At 39.5% G+C, this 17,480-nt stretch overlaps 1 protein-coding gene across 1 annotated transcript in view; it reads right to left on the bottom strand.

The window, feature by feature from the left end:
• The window catches only part of GALNTL6 (polypeptide N-acetylgalactosaminyltransferase-like 6), a 1,239,844-nt gene that overhangs the window by 941,224 nt on the left and 281,140 nt on the right, over window positions 1-17,480 (bottom strand). The window lies entirely within an intron of this gene.

The raw sequence follows: 17,480 nt of genomic DNA, 5'->3' as shown, positions 1-17,480 counted from the left end.
CAGGCCTGATTCAGCATGTGGGCACAGGGCTTCAGTGGCCAGCCTAATGCAGTTACAGTCAAAGGTGGGAGGGCACAGGGAAGGCAGGTGCTAGGACCCAGGTGCTACTAGTGCTTTCCATAACAGCTACATAGAGCAAGTGCCTGCCATGGTTGGTTTTCTCCATGGAGGCATGGGAAGGGTGTTCACAGTTGATGGGGGTCTTCAACAACACTTTCCCCTACCATTATAGGGACAGGCGCCAGCTACGGATGTTATCATCAAGCAGCAGCACCAGAAACTTTCCCAATGCAGCTGCTGGGGAAACAGGAATGACAGTGGTGGTGGGTCATAGTGCTTGCCTGCTATGCACTGGCCTACCTCTGACCTGAACTGGGTCAATCCAGCTTGCAGCCTGAAAAGGTTGCCAACCCCTGGGTTAGATTTGTATAGAATGGTTTGGATAGGGATGATACTACCTTAGGCAGGGGGTTGGACTACAGGACCTCTGGAGTTTCCTCCCAGCCCTACTTCTCTGTGATTCTATGGACCACACACCCCCACTCACAACCATGGCCCTCGTTTTCCTGAATATCTTAAAACCCAACTACTCAATATGTCCCCTTCCTCCCTACATTTTGTTTTTAAATGTTGATACATATTAACATTAAGGTATGTAAATTATTAAAGCCCCTAAATGATAAGAAAATAGATAGATGTGAGATGGGTATAGATGTGAAGAGCATGTTGAAAGCTACAGTTATAGTAGTTACATTTATTTATAAATATAAATGTATGCCGACCTTTCCAACAAAGGCTCAGCTTTAAAATAAGAGAAAACCCAAGTTATGAAAGTAGACAGAATTTTGAAACAAGACACAAAACAAATACTCCTTAAACAATATTCCAGCTTGGCCTTGCTTCCTAATGATCAAACAGGAAGGTCTAACAGGGCAACAGAAGATGTCCAAGCTCAGGCTCTGGCAGGCCTCAAGCAGAAGGGAGTTTCAAAGCCAAGGAGTGACTACCAAGAGTAATCTCCAGTGTTTTTGCCAAGTGAACTTGGTATACTCATGGTACTTGCAGAAGGTTGCTCTGAGGCAATGGTTCGCAACCTTTTTAGACTCAAGGTACCTCTTCTTTGATTTGAGTACCTCTCATTAGACTCAAGACACCCCTCAGAAAATGACAGCACTTGGTTTTCACTCATTTTTTGAGCACAGAAAAATAATCGAACAATTCTTCCATTGCAAAGAACTCAGGAAGACCACAACAGGTCAGAAAGTTTTTGATACTATGGCTTCCTATTTGAAATCTCTGGGTTTATCTTGTGAATCATGTTTGCACACATAACAGAACTAACATTTCATGGCACCTTGCTGCACCCTAAATAGAGTCTCAAGGCACTTCAGGGTGTCACAGCATCCTGGTTGAGAATCATTGCTCTGAGCCATCAAGATGGAGCATGAGGGAGAAGGCAGCCGCTTATGTATGTAGGGCCCAAAGTGTTCCAGGTCATTTCCTGTTCCCTCCCTCCCACTCTACCGTGAATACAACCTCTCATTATCTATCTCTTTTTGGGGGGGAAGGGGTGCTGGGGGGAAGGGAGGATCTAGGTATCTCTGTACCGTTTGCTTCTCAGCAGGTAACTTAGTTAACATACAGCTCTATGGTATTGTGACTACATTAATTTCATTATCAATACTAGCCTTTTTAGAGTTAGCTTGGGTCTTGCAGGTGGCTGAATAAGAGGTAAATAGGTATTCTGATGAACCATCTATGTTTCAATGGTGAAGAATGGTCATAGCAAATCAGAGAACAAAGCTCTTGGTCTTTCACCATTCTATTAAGCCTGCACACAGTATGTGAAATGTATATATTGTCATTGTTGTGCATGGAAATTAAATAACCTATAATAAATAAATTATACTGATATAAATAGAGAGGACTGCTTTCATTTAATTAAGAGAAAACAACAACTTAGCTTCTGCAGTAAAATCTTATCAACTCATACTACCCAGGAGATCAACTTTCTATATCATATATTAATAGGAGATGAATTAAAGATTTCTGTTTTATTTTCCTGCTTCAGAGCTTGGGCAAATAGGTAGAGGCAGTTACTACCTTATCACTAGTTGGTTCAACTCCCCCCACCTTCTGCTCAGCATAGAAAAAAAAAGCATAGCATAATAGGTATAAAAACAATTACTTCTGTTCTGTGACTTTGGAAAGGGAGGAGAACAAACCTGAAAGACTATCTCAGATATAATGTGTACCTTAGTAAAGTTCTGCCACCTACCAATGAGCCAAAGGAGCTCATAAACTGTTGACCCTGGTAATTAAATCCTTGATATAAACAGAGTCTGCATCCTGCAAGACTAAATTTCTAAGTAGAATTTTTATGAAGCAGACAGCTCTTTCTTTTTTTTTCTTTTACCCCCTTCATTCTTATTTACATTTCTTTTTCTTTATTCCTTAACGTTTAAGATCTCAAACTTCCAAACACTTATCTATTCACACTTAATCTCTTTAACTTCAAGGCTAAACACAGACAGTCAAAAAGCCTGAGGCTGAATCAATACAGTCTTTACAGGTTAGTCTAAAATGCAGAGATTAAACTAAGCCTCAACTGGACACACATTTACTTTTGATTCAGGAAATGCAGCCACATGCCTGCAGTGGCTCAGGCCAGAAGCTGGTGGGGTGCTACAGCACACCTCTTTAGCACGTAGCCAGCGTGGGTTGTGCTTCTTCTTCCTGCTGCCCCCAAGGCCTCTGGGATTTGCAGTCCATAATTACAGCAGCACAGGGGTGTACTGATGCGGGGGGTGGAAGGGCCATGGCTCCTGGGCACTGCCCTGCGGGGAGGGGGGGCGCCAACCAGGCTGAGAGGCAGCAGTGCCTCCTGTGTTTGGTGTGTGGTCCACCTTCCCACTCTGTGGGTTGTAAATTCCTTTACCTGATATGGCCAGAAATTTGGGATGCCGCCCCTCCCCCAGCATGCCACGATGTTAATTTCCCCACGGAAGTGCTGTGGGGCAGGAGTGGGGGCTCCGCACTCTGCTCAAAGCAACCTCAGAGGGTGGGGAGAGGGCATGCAAATGCAGGCATTGGTCCCCAGGCTCCGGAGACCCATGGTATGCCACTGTAGCAGCAAGACTCTCCAGAGTTGCTCATCACTTCCTCTTCCTTCTTTCAGGTGCCCCTGGGATTTCTAGCCCACAGTCACAGCCAGCAGTAAGTTTCAGTAAGTTTAGCAGGAGGGCAGCTCTGTACTTGGATGAAAGTGGGGTTTAACCCCCCCCCTCCAGACCCCAGCCAGGATTTGCCTGGCAGGGGATGGGCGGTGGGGGGGAGGACAGATAGCACAGCCCAGCATAGCCCAGTCCAGAGCTGGAAAGCATGATGGGATGCTGGAGGACTGTGATTTAACTTGAGTCAGGAAAGGGTCTGGGACAGAAGTTTCATAACTCGGTTTGACCCAAATCATTTCAGTCTGATACTACATTCAACCACGTTATATTAAACCAGTTTTGGCCATTTCAAAACTGGTTTATGTGCCCGGACTTCTGCTCTGTTACAGGTTTAAACCAGTTTCTGATGACTTAAACCAGTTTTGTGTAACTTCTATCCATAGCCCAACAGAACTACTTTCACATGTAAAATTAAGCATATCCCTAACTGTTTGTAAGATCAGCACCTTATCTGGTAGTACTGAGTGCATACAGATGTACTAACTTGCTGACAGTTAAGCCAACTACATTTTTTTAAGTCGACTTAACTGTCAGAGAGTACATGCATATGTGGAACAGAGTAGAATTAAATGCAATCAAAAAGGATACACTCTGAGGTGTATTATATTGAGTTGTATCAGTTAAGTCGACTTAGCGCACAAGATGGCTACCACCATATCAAGGAGCTATACATGTGTATGCTCTGACATGTCTTAATTCAGCTTAGTTAAGTCACCTTATTTTAAGTTGACTTAGTATGCGTGTATGCACCCATTATTATTAAAGTGTCTGTGGTTTAGGATATAGTTTGTATGAAAGATACAACACAAAATAAAGTTGTTTTGTTTGAAATGTTTAAAATCTGAAAAAGTGCAAAACTCCCATAACAGACACCTAAGGATCATCTAACAGAACAGACATGAAATATGATTACAGCAAAATATGATTTGGGTCAAATGTATTAAGTCCTTAGAAGGCCTGCTTGGCTGTGTGAGTTTCCTTTAGTCTAATGCCATTGACTCTATCTCCCTCATACACCTTGTGCGTGTGTATGTATACAGTCCTTACACATTTTAATACATTTTTTTGGAGAGCATTGAATTTTTTCTTTATTTTTTGTCTCAGTAGGTTTTAACTGCTTTCATTGTAAGACAGTTTAAAATGCTGAAGTATAGCATTCAGTTCTTTATAAAACTACACCAAGGACTTCTATAAAATCTTTTAGGGTATCAAAACTTTATACTTCTTTCTAATAATGCATGCAATCGATAAAGTAATGGAATGATTGAATTTTCCTATGAGGCACTAGGAACCAATTCTCTGGTGGAAGGTTTGCTATTGTTACTAAATTGATTTGATTCTTCTAAGTGCTTCTGCATTGCACATGAAATTAACTTCTGTACAGAAATCTAGCAGAGCTGGTAAAAAAAAAAAAAGATTTTAAGTGGGACTTAAATAGTGCACAGGCCTACTTAAATATATTACAAAGGTGAGTTTACTTTGTCTGAATGAGTCATAAGCTTAACAGTGATGGCAACATATGGTAGGAGAAGCAGAGAACCTTCTGTAAGTAGACCAATTTGTGAGCAATGCATGTTTCAGCTTGACATTGCAGAACCTTCTTTAAAATGAACTTGATGAATTAGTAGTCAAGTAGAATTTTGTCATTTAAGAAAACAGGAAAAGAAACAGATTCTCATTGATAGTGATGGATAAACTTGAAAATGTCTGGGTCTGATTTCTAAACACAAAATTGAGGGAAATTAAACTTGATTCAGGATTTCTGCCTGCTCTCTAGAGCAACCACTCCAGTCTGAACTATGGTATAAAGATAAGTTCATTTATAGGATATGATGATGTAACAAATAAAAAAAGAATAGTGAGTATGGTATAACACTTTTTATTGTCAGGGTTTTTAATGAATGTCTCATAACTTTGAGGCAGATAAGTATGTATTCAAAGGGGAGACTGAGGCTGGGAAGTGGATTAAAATGGGTCAAAGTGGTCATCTGTATCAGAACTAAATTTAGAATTCAGAAATCTCTTGTTCCTAGTTCTGCACTCCAGCCAACACTCTTAATCATCACAAATAAGTTTATTTTTGTGCTGGGCTGTTGTGATTGCCAGGCTGAAACTCGTAATAGTTCAGGCTAAAATATGGTTGGTTCAGATTTGCATCTCAACTATTTGCCAAGACTGCTCTTTTGTTTCAATTGACCTTGGGGCTTTTAGCATTTGAGATCACTTCTGCCAACGTTTCTTACTATCTCCATAGAATATGAAGAACTATAATGCATGATGCAATTGCCTCTTCTCTCAATTTGTATTCTCATGTCCATCCAGTATTAACAATCTCATCTGTAATAAGACTTCATAAAAAAAAGGTCAGACATTGCCACTGGCGAAAAGAAAACTGTACCTGATGACTTTACCCCACACTAAGCTAAGCACCTCATCTATCTACCATTGTGATTAATGATTTATAGGTACTTACTTATCTGCAAGCTCACAAATTTCTTATTTTTCTTCATAATATGAAAATGGTCCATCATATTATATAGAACCGTCTATCTAGTGTTCCCCTTTCCCTCCTTTTATAGCTCACCTTGTAAGTGTTTTGTTAACCCTTTAGTACAAGAATTACCATACACAATTTATTCAGTTTATTGCTGAACATTATTATTGAATGTTCAGTGCATACAGTAATTCCAGAATAGCCAAAAAAGAATGCGTGGATTTTCCCCTCCATCTCTGTACTGTCCTACAACACTGGAAAACAATTTTAAATTTGTGGATCCACTAAAATTGTTGTTATATCAGCTTTTAGCCTGTTTATAGGGCAATGTTTTATAAAGAGATGTGGAGGCTTGGCAGATGTAGCTTACTCTTGGACATTTAGATTAGCCCTTGGAAATTCGCTTTCCTGACCCAAGCAAGTGCACTGGGGGTAGGGTTAGGGTGTTTTTTGTGTGTGTGTGTGTGTGTGTGTGTGTGTGTGTGTGTGAATGTACTGTTTCTGACCGTTTTCATGGAAACAATCTTCTTTGGGTAGGTTTATACTGCAAAGAGATGTAGTTACCCATATTAGTTTGAAGTCAAGTAGAAGCCAGGGTAGATTTGCACCTTATGGACAAAATAGTATGTATATAGAGCACAAGCTTTCATGAGCTGAAAATCACTTCATGAGATGCTATGATGAAGCGAAGTTTAACTCACCAAAGCTTGTGTTATATATATCTACTTTGGTTAGTCTATAAGGTACAAATATATCTATGTCTACACTGCCTCAGAACAAACTTGGGAGCACCCACCCATTCATGCTTGCTGGGTGCATCTACATGTACAATTAATATGGTTGAATAAACTCTGGCATAATTCATGCTGGAGTTTATTGCTTTTAGGTGCTGCATTTTGCACATGCGCCCAGGACTATAGCACGCTGAGCTGGGGCAGAGGATCCCTGGCTGGCAGGGGGCTCTGGGAGTCAGCATGCCAGCCCAGGACTGCTCTGACCTCATTCAACGTGCTGCAGAGGGTCTGGCTTGGGCATGAAGATGCTACAGTGCAGGGCTAGCTGGCAGGCAGCCTCCACACTGAAACATCCTTCTTCTGCAGCCAGCTCAAACAGAACCTATGTTTCGGTGGAGTACAAGTAACTCTGCAGTAGGATAATACTTGCGTTGGGCAATATTATCCTACAGCGGAGTTTATTAGTTTACTCTGCTCTAATAGCAGCACGCATGTAGATGCTGATGTTTTACTGTAGAGTTAATTAGTCAGCTCCAGTATAAACATCTTGTGTAGATGTGCCCCCTGTATGCAAACCCAAGTCTTAAATTAGGCAGGTTACTACAGCCTTGAGCATATGCCCAATCCTGGGTTGAGACTTTCCTAAGACAAAACAAACATCCCCTTTTTAGCACTTGCTTTACTGATCCTATACACATTGCAACTCTATTAGAGGGAGCCATAGGCAGACCAGGATTTTTGAAAAAGCGGGTGTGGGACCAGCAACTGATCCTGCAGGAGTGGCCACACTCCTCTGCTCCCAGCCTCCCCTCCAGGCGCAGCTGGTGAACTCAGATTGGTGGACATTTTTATGTCCTTGAATAAGGCACGAATTCCCCTGCCCTGATCCTGCCTCCTCAGCATCTCCTTCCTGTCTCTCCATGCTTAGCAACACCTCCCCTTCCCTCCCATCCCTCCCTTGCCCTCTCTGCTTATACCTCTGGGCTCAGTAAGTAGTGCCCAACTCCCCTGTGCCTAGAGGCATAAGTAGTGAGGAAGGCAGGGTCGGGGAACAAAAGGAGAGGAGGTTGCGAACCAGCTGCTGCTCCCATGCTGTTGTCCAGACTCTGCAGAGAACAAAGGTACTTGTAACCACTGAGCTACACTGTGGAGTGGGGTGAGACTGTGCCACTGCACCCCTTTTGGATCTGCCCCAGTAGGAAACTGAAGTTAAGTAAAAATCTAGTGCAAGTCAATGCACTTTTATTCATTTTAATCAATGTAACAATACTATAGAGACAACAGTGTTTGGGGTGTGATGTTAAACAAGGCAGCAACCTTTACTCTCAAGTTAAATCATTGTGCTATTTCCAGTACCCGTAATTTATACTATGAGTTCTGTAAAGAATATGTTATATTACATATCATGTATATAGTATCTAACACCCCACTGCAAAACTGACATTCTTGTTTTCACAAGTAATTTATAATTTCAGATACATAACTAGATTATTGTGCACTGCACTTGCCAAACTACCTTCACATAACTGGTTCTACTGACTTTTTACAATAAAGCCAATTTACTTATGGGAATAAATTTAGGATGTACGTTTTTTCTTTGCTAAATTGGGTCTATAATATGATCGCAGGTTGTGAGATTTGGCTACCATTTTCCTCACAATAAACAAAACAGGAAAAAAAACAAACTAAAACAAGCAACTCACCCCACAAATCCAAAACTAAAAAATTCCCCTCCCAGCTACATGTTTCAAATCCTTTGACCTTTTATCTTAAATGATAGGGCTGAGGTGAAATAATCTGTAGTTTAGTCAGTAAACACTGTAAAGAATTTACTGACTGACATCAGTGGAAGGTAGTTTTTATTGGCATAACCAGGAAGTTGGAGGCAAATTTACTAGCTGTGCAGGATTACAATAAATTTGACTTCAGCCTTGGGCAAATCATGGTAAGAAATACTGCTGTGTCACAGAATTTCTCAAATATGGCCCTTGTTGCCTAATGGCATGTCACAAGAGTGTTATATTTTCTATTGAACTATGCCTCACACAAATGATAAAAGGACCTGTTTAGTATTCCATTTCTAAACTGGTGTATTATTGAAAAATGCCATGATGGTTATACATGACAGAGAACACCAACCCTGTACAGCAATAAAAGCTTTTCCTTCTGAAAATCAGACACTCCACTTCAATAAGTTTATAAAGAGGTAAAACTATGCAAGGATAAGTAGGAGTGCATTATTATTTATACAATACCATAAATGTTAATAGTGTTTCACGGTGTGTCAAGAAAAACTCTCTTAATGTATGCCCTGAAGATTATATTGTTTCTGCAGTATTTGTCGTTTTACCTTGACTTTCCAAATGCTTATTATAGAAATTATTTTAAGTACTCTGAATTTTGGGGATAGCTAATTGTAGACTTTAGTTAGTTATCAAGTTCTTACGGACCAGACCTACTCCAGCCCTTCCATCCGACCCAAAAAAGAAAAACAAAAATGAAACACTAAAGTAAATCAATTTGTAATTTTGCACCACCTCAGAAATTATTCTGCAGCATCTTCCTAGAAAAGTTTACAATCTAAAACTCCAAACTTGCAAACATTTATACACATGTAATCATTCGAATGTAGTTAGAATAGAATACACATTCTTTACAGGGTTGGGTTTGCCATCAGTTAATGACAACCACAAGTCAATTGTAAGGGAAACAAAATTACAGCAGTAGGGCATTGTGGCTTGTTTGACTTGATCTTTATAACTCTCAATAGTTAATAATTCTTTATACCATTTTGCAGACTGTTAATTAGCTGTAACATTAACTATAAAGGTTGTGGTGCTTTATAGCTATGTGTCCCAAGATTTACTTCTTTTGATAAATCATATTCCTATGATAATTCATATTTTACACAGTTTTATTTCATCAAGAAATTAGTGCTCTCAGATAACATATCATACAAATTGCAAAATACCCATTTAGGAACATTTTCTATAATTAAAAATATAGTATTTACAAAGGATGTCAAATCTTTAAGTAATTGTTTGCATAAGTTAAATGAGAAATTTTAGGTAACTTACATGCACGGAGTTGCTGGCTATTGGCACTATGAGTGCCAGATTTCAGTGTTTATGTATTCTGGGCAAAATTGTGCCTGTTCCATGTGAGTAAGAGCAATTTAAGAGGACAGTTTATAAGCAGCTCACCACCTTTAGATCCTAGTTAGATTTAAAAAAAAAGACGTTCCAGGGTCCATCTCAACCTAAACAGGGCATTTAATGAACTTGGTTAAGGCACATGAGTCTCCATTTCCAACAGTACACAAAGGAGTAATATGATTAACTTCACCATCCAGCTTCCTCTGCAGCCCCTTTGAGCCCCCAGGACTCATCTACAGCTGGAACAACAACTATGAGCATTGGCACAGACTAAGGCTAGAACTTGCAGTTCTGAAGCAAGATGCCTCAGCTATTTGCTTCACCATCACACCCCCCCACCATGTCAGTAGCCAATCCCTATTCATTGAAGTTAATGGAAATGAAGCATACACTTCATGTTAACTCTATGTTTAAGTGATTGGTTGTATAGTGATAGATGTAGCATACACTCAAAACGTTTTTCCTACTTTGCGGCTTGTGTGAGATTAGCTTCCACAAATCTATTCTCCAAAGGGAGTTACTTGATGACACTCCACAGCAATGCGTTTATAACATGGTGAAGTATTTTTTCCACTTCAAAGGAGCACAAGACACACTAAACTTGAGTTGATATATCACTGTCCTTTCCACAGAGATTGCTTCATCCACCACTGAAACAACCATTTCTTGGGGAAAACAGAACACCTTAATCGAGCAAAGCCTTTAGGTAGGTTCTTAACTTTAACCACCTGAATAATCAAGGTCTAACAGCACATACCAACAATGCATAGCAGTTAAGGACAACAAGTAGGAAGTAAAAAAGAGTTCCAGTAAAAATGAAATTTTATGAAGGGAGAGTGAAACATACAAGTATCTGGCTTAAATTTTCAGGAGCTGAAACAACAAAGTTCTCCTAAATACAACTACTACCAAATTATAGCATCTGCATTCTATTACTGGAGAAGGAGCTTTCTCCATGGTTTTAATAGTCAAAGTAAAATTTGGCCAATTGTCTAGGAGAATAGGGGTATTGTGCAGCCTAAACTATGGTGCATGGTGGCCCTTGAAGCTGTTCACCGATGTGTAGGCTTCACAAGCTTATCTCAGTTCCATGAACACCAATGCTTAAACAGCTTCAGGAATATTCATCTTCTGTTAGAAACTGCCTATTGTATCCCTCATGTTAACAGTTATTGCATGGGAGGTGATCAAGACAGACAGACAAGGAGTGTTGGTTTCTTCCCAAAGCTGGCAGCCAGAGACACTGAGAGTGCTGAGGAGCACTGAGTCAGGAAAATTTTTGCTTCTTCCTAGCATGCTTACCTCTCCAGTGAAACTGAAATGTCAATGGGTCCTTTCACACACACATAAATAAAACCATTTCCCTTCCTCATCTCTACTACATCCAGTTTGTTCCTATCTATAAAAGATAAAAGTCATGAGAGCTCTAAAACCAAAATGAATTTTACAATACCTAGCACAAGGGAAAGACCTGGTCAAGATCATTAACAGCTAGGTCCTTAACATAAGTTCTCTTTCCCCCAAGCAGCTCCACATTTTCTGACTGAAGAAGTACCCCATACATGTATAATGTCATACTGGTAGAAAAACAGATATTCAATTCTTCATTGCAAAAGCTGTAGATTATGACCTTTTGCATAATATGATTTAAATTTCAAAGATGTTCAGGAAGATGTTCTTTATGTCTCAGTTTTGTTCACCCAGCTGCACTTCTCAGCAAATGATGCAAACTTTTGCCCAAAGGACTTCTGTGCATTACCATTGTTGAGATGAATGCACGTTTTCCCATACAGAATAGCAAAGCCATGATTAACTTAACAAGCCACTTCATTTGAAGGGAATATATTAACCTTTATTCTGTTTGTTTATTTCCACTGGCTGGATGATACATGCTGCATTCTTTTTGGTGGTGATTAGACAGGAATTGCCTAATATCTCATTTCTTACCGAGCCAGTATGAAATACATTTTACTAATGGATAGCTTCCATTCAGCAAATATTTGTAATGCATCGTTGCTATATCTGATACTGCTCCTACTTAGATAAAAAGTACTATGACTTTACCATTTATCATAATTAATTATAATAATACTTCCAGTTCTTTGGTGTTTCTTAACCAAAGAGCACAAAACATCTTACAAACAATTCCCCTCATAACAACCTGTGTGGTAAAAGAAGCAGGGATCATTTGACATACCACTCAACTGCAACTACCAATGGGGTGGAACATATCACCTGATTAACAGCATCATTAGGTATCAAATTGTGTGGTACACCTGAAAGCAAAAATAAATAAATAAATAACCATCCCTCTATACATCACTGAAGAAGCAAAGCATAGCAAGGATAATGGACAATCCTTTTCCATTTTACTTATTGCCTGTATTAAACCACAGTTCAAACAAGAGCTGGGTTGAAAAAAATCAGCCAAACAGCAAGCTAGAATCTCATCCTTTTTGAGTTGTGTGTGTATATAGGGTTTGGATTTGAATCTTGAAAGCTGCTTCTTGAAGTCTTAATTTAATCTTGGACCAAAACTGAAAGGGTCATATTTTTCAGCTCTAGTTCAAAGCCAGAAAACAATAGGAGTGTGCAAACTGGCTGTATTTGGCTCAGATTTGGCTCAAATCAGGGACAGTGATTTGATTAGTCAATTCAGATCACTGTCCCCAAATCCGAATCTTAAGATTCGATGCTTTTTCAGAGAATCGGCAATTCAACCATAGACACAGCTTTAAAAGTTTTTTCTACATCCCTCGAGGTACCAGATGCAGCTTGTAAATGCTGCAATGGCAGGGCAGATGCAGTATCCCACAGGAGTGTGGCAGTGAACCTGGAAGTGGACTGGAAGTACTTCCAGTCCATTTCTGGGTCCACCACTGAGCATGCAGCCCCCCTCCTGCAGAACAGTGATCATCCATGGGGGGACCCCGGGTGCCCCCCCCAGACCCAGGAGGCACAGGTTGCTGAGCCGGGGAGGGTTTAGGGGGGCTCCCTGTGGAACCGGAAGTGGACTAGAAGTGATCCTGGTTCACTTCCAGGTCTGCTGCTGAGCATGCTGGGGAGCCCCCCATGCTCCTGTGAGACTCAATCTGCCCTGGCACCTCAGTCATCAACAAGCCACCCAGTACCTTGAGGTATGAATAAAAAAACATTTAAAACTGTGTCTGTGTCCGAATCGTTGAATCTTTCTGAATCAATTCAGAGGGTTCCAATTCAATTCAGAGAGATTAAAGGGTCTCCTGATTCAATTTGGATTCAGAGATTCAGCCACTGAATTGGGCCAAATCTCCGCCAAATTGAATCATCGACTGAAGCTTCACAGAGCCCTAAAAAACAAGCACCGATACTACAACTGATGGCAGTAATTACCATTGGAAATATTGCTTTTATTAATTCCAAACCCTAGAAATGATTCATCCTTGAACACTGAACATTATATAAAATCAAGTCCAGAGTTAGCTATAATTACTGTCTCCTCAATCCATTTTTAGTTTCAGGAGAAGACCAACTTGCACAGCAACAAAAGCTAATATAGAACTTGAATAGTGTTGCTGCAACCACAACAGAGGAAGCATGTAGGGTTTTACACATTAGTCAGTCTTGTTGTACTGGAAACACTTATTATAAACCAGACAGCAAAATATATGTAGTTATGCATTTTAAATGACAACAGTTAAGAGTAGATTCATAAATGCATACTATTCAAGACAGAAATGAATTTGATTATGTTTATGGTAGTATGAAAGTTCAAACTATTAGCCTGGATGCAGAGAAAAACAATCGCTATGGCTTATAGCCCCCACAAATTCAATGAGGTTCTTGAGTTTCACAGATATATAGGTAACTGAATGAACAATATTCTGGGTAGAAATTGCATGTTACTGAGTATTCCCAGAATAAAAGTTAAATACTAGCTATGCCAGGCTGCCTCAGAATCAAAAAAACATAGCTGTTTATAGCCCAGAAGGCCACACATGCTTTCTGCTGAACTCAGTCCATTGTCCTGACCATGATTGCTCTGGATTTCCAGTTTAGAGAGAAGCACTACATATGTAGCAGGCAAAAGTTTTAGTTTTTCTTAGAAAATCACTACTTCTACTACTATATGACAACTGCATGGCTGTATATGCAGTAGAAGTCACTGACTACTCTCACAGTTTGCCTCCATCCCTTTCAGTCATGGATATTTTTCCTATTACTGGTCATTCACATAGGAGCATTTTGGTTTGTTCAGTGTTCTTTGTCTTCTCTTTGGTCGGCCACAAGGTCAAATAATATAGGAATAGCTTTCCAGGAAATGCTTACCTAGTGTGTCTTTCATCATGTCCATTGATTTCACTTCATTTACCATACTTGATTTTTCCATAGACCTCTACAATTCATCTTCATTCTCCCTCACTGATCCCAAAATTCAGCTCAACATTTCAAAAGTTTTTCATTGCTTTCTTCCATACATATTAAGTTACAACATATACAACAGTAGCCTTCTAACACAGAAGTTTGTTTTTATTCAGTAGCTGTTTGAAGCTAAAATTTTTATGCAGGGAAAAATAACAAGATTTGTTTGGAAAAGTAGCAGGCTTTCCTACTCTGTACCAATGCCTTAATTTCCCACCTCATTAAACAGTTATTAATAATTAATACTTATAGTTATTTAAGCTGCCAAAATTGTTGATATGTATGATTACTGGCTGCTGCATTATCTGTCCAAGTTATTCTTGCTGGCTTCCAATTATGTATTCGGTTCAATTTCATTGATCTTAAGTCCCATTTTTCTTGCTGCTTCGTTTTAGTATCCAGCCAGCTTCTGTATGGTATCTTTAGATACTCCCACAATAGCAAAATCATTAGTGTAGCCAAGAACTTGGTGAAGGCCATTTAATTTCAATCCCTTGTGAGAATTTCATAATGATTAGGCCATATTTTCTGTAATCACATTAAAGAACATACCTCACTGCTTTAATCCTGTATTGATCTCAAAAGTGGGAGATATTTCACTCCCTTGTAGTACCCTACTGTAAAACAAATGCACAATTTTAATAGCCTAATAATTTTGCTATTATTTCCATTTTTTCCCTGTAGGCCAGAGACTGTCTTGCAATATGGTATCATATGGTTTCTTGGAATTTATAAAGATAATATGTATTGTTATCATATTCTTCCCTTTCCTAGGTAGTAGACAAATTGAAAATCTTGATCTTCAGTCATATTTTTCTAGAACCCACACTGATATTTTTCCACTATCACCTTCATATAAAGGATAATTCTATATAAAGATATCAAAGGCAGGACCTCATGGGACATCATGAAGAGATAAAAAGTATAGTAGGTGTGAGATTCTTCTTTTTCCCCAACTTGGGGTAGAAGGTTGTCATTTTCCATTCTTCTGCTGTGTTTTTAAACTTCCAAACCAGTGATTCTCAAGCAGAGTGTAACAGTGCGCCAGGGTACCACAAGATCCTTTTAAAAGTGCCACAGGGTACCATTCAATATTAGCACTGTTAGGTGGGCAAGAACTTACACATGATGCATACAATAAACCTAGAGATGTCATGCTAATCCTTATTATCCTTAGATTATTTTAGTGTCAGACACATCCTGATGTTTTGTGGTCTTTTTGAAATCTTTGCAACAGATTAATTGCTCTATTATTTTTCCATAATTAAAAAAAATGAGTGAAAGCAAGAGCTGGCATTTTCTGAACATTGCCTTGAGTCTGGAAAGATTGTGAATCACTGCTCCAAACCAACAAAATCATAATGTAAAATTTTTATGCTAGCTTATTCCCTCTTGTTTTTAATAATTCAGCATGGACATTATCAACACCTGATGCTTTGTTTCTCCCAAGCATTCCGATTGCCTCTTGAATCTCTTCAAAATTTGTTTTTTTCTAAAAACAGCTTAGCTGTCTGAAAAACTGTCAACTGCAATGCACCTTTCTCCATCCTGCCATTAAGGAGCTCATTAATATTCATACTGTGGGTTCTTTATAATCTTTAGAATGTAAAGGACATTAGCCCTTGCTAATGATTTTGCATTTTTCTCTTTGTATTGATTTGTATTTTTCTCTATGGTATATAAAAGTCTATATTCTACCACAAAGTTTAATATTTTACTATGACAATTTAAATACTCAAGTATGTACAGCTAAAAGATCAGCACATCCAGATGCAACAGACAAACAATAGCTTTTCACTTACATATTAAAAAGTTTTCATAAGAGGTGAATATGGAGCTAATACATGTTTCAAGGAGATTGTGCATGCAAGCGTGTTTGTGTATGTGGGTGAGCATGTAGAAAAAGTCACGAGTTAGATCCCTTCCCAATGAAGTCATTTCTCTAGTTGACAACTGTCAAAGCCATCTCAGAAACCCATGAATATTAAAGTGCTGTTCTCTGGCACATTTGGCATTTTGAAGCCAGGCAAATAGAACTCATGAAATATGAAAGGAGTGTTCCATGTCACTTTGTAGAAAATGTTGCCATTAAGATGATATATGGGGAAATTCACACCTTCATCTTCTGGGAGTGCTATACTGTATTTTCAATCAGCTATATTACTTTGGTTTGAAAACCATACTATTGGCCTATATTCCTCTTCTCCTTTCTGTCTGTAAGATCTCTATGAAACTAGAGCTACACTCAAGATTTTAAATGTCTGTTAATATTGATATATGTATTTATCTAAAACAAGTGGGGTTTTTTTTACTTACTGTGTAATAAAATTCCCTACTGAGAGCAACTTTCTAACACAAATCTTCTCATACTTGCTAATAGCTGTCTTGTGGCAGTCAGTTACTTCTAAAACTAATTCCCCCCCCCCCCTTCAGTTTTTATGATTGAAAACTTCACTGGAATACAAAAATAAGAGGTGATGTTTTTAGTCTAACCTATGTGAGTTCAGAAGCAATTTTGTCTATATCTGTCCTCCCCATTATTGCTAAGTGCCACAGACCCAATCTTTAACTTGTGTAAATTGTCAAACCCTGACTGACTTCAATAAAGCTGTAGCAGTTTCCATGAGTAGAATATTTAGCCACTTACTGAGAACATACAGTAGCTTACTCACTTAGGCTAGGGACAGACATTACACATAAACCAGTTTAAGGGATCAGAAACTGATTTAAAGCTGTCACAGAACATAAGTTCCATGCACATAAACCAGTTTTGAAATGGTTGAAACTGGTTTAAGATAAACCTGGTTGAATGTAGTGTCAGACTTAACTGACTTGGGTCAAAGCAGTTTATGGAACTTCTGTCCCAGACCCCTTCCTGCTTTAAATTAAATCAGTCTCCCAGCATCCCAGATGCTTTGCAGTCCTGGGCTGGGCTGTGTGCTCCAGAGACCAGGGCTGGCTCTACCTCTCTCCTCCATAGTCATAAGGAATTGGGAGACTGCAGGCACAGCAGGGTTTGCCCACTCCCTGCCCCACTCCCCTCACTACTTGGTGCTCAAGCAGGAATCCCTCCATCCTTCCTTCCCCTCTCCCACAGCACAGACCCTAGCCAGCATGTGGTATCCTATCTAATGCTGAGAGGGTGTGTGTGTGTGTGTGTGTGTGTGTGTGCGCGCGCGCACCCGCGCACACACCCAATTTCACTGGGACAGAACAAAGACTGATAGGACAGTGTCTGCTTAGGGCTTTTGGGAGCGAATCAACAGGTCAGCTGCTAATGTCCTTCTGCTCTTTCCTTGGATAGCCAGCATGGGTTTGTTGCAGGTAGGTCTTGCTTGACCAATCTCATTTCCTTTTATGACCAGGTGACCTATCACCTGGACAAGGGAGAAGAGATTGATGTCACATATCTTCAAAAAAGCCTTCAATCTGGTATCCCATGATCACCTCTTGGCGAAACTGG

Source organism: Gavialis gangeticus, unplaced genomic scaffold (genome assembly GCF_001723915.1).
Source record: "Gavialis gangeticus isolate Ggan-Ray unplaced genomic scaffold, GavGan_comp1, whole genome shotgun sequence".
NCBI lineage: Eukaryota > Metazoa > Chordata > Crocodylia > Gavialidae > Gavialis > Gavialis gangeticus.
The sequence above is the reverse complement of the archived record's forward strand: the minus strand, read 5'-3'. Positions and strand labels throughout refer to the sequence as shown.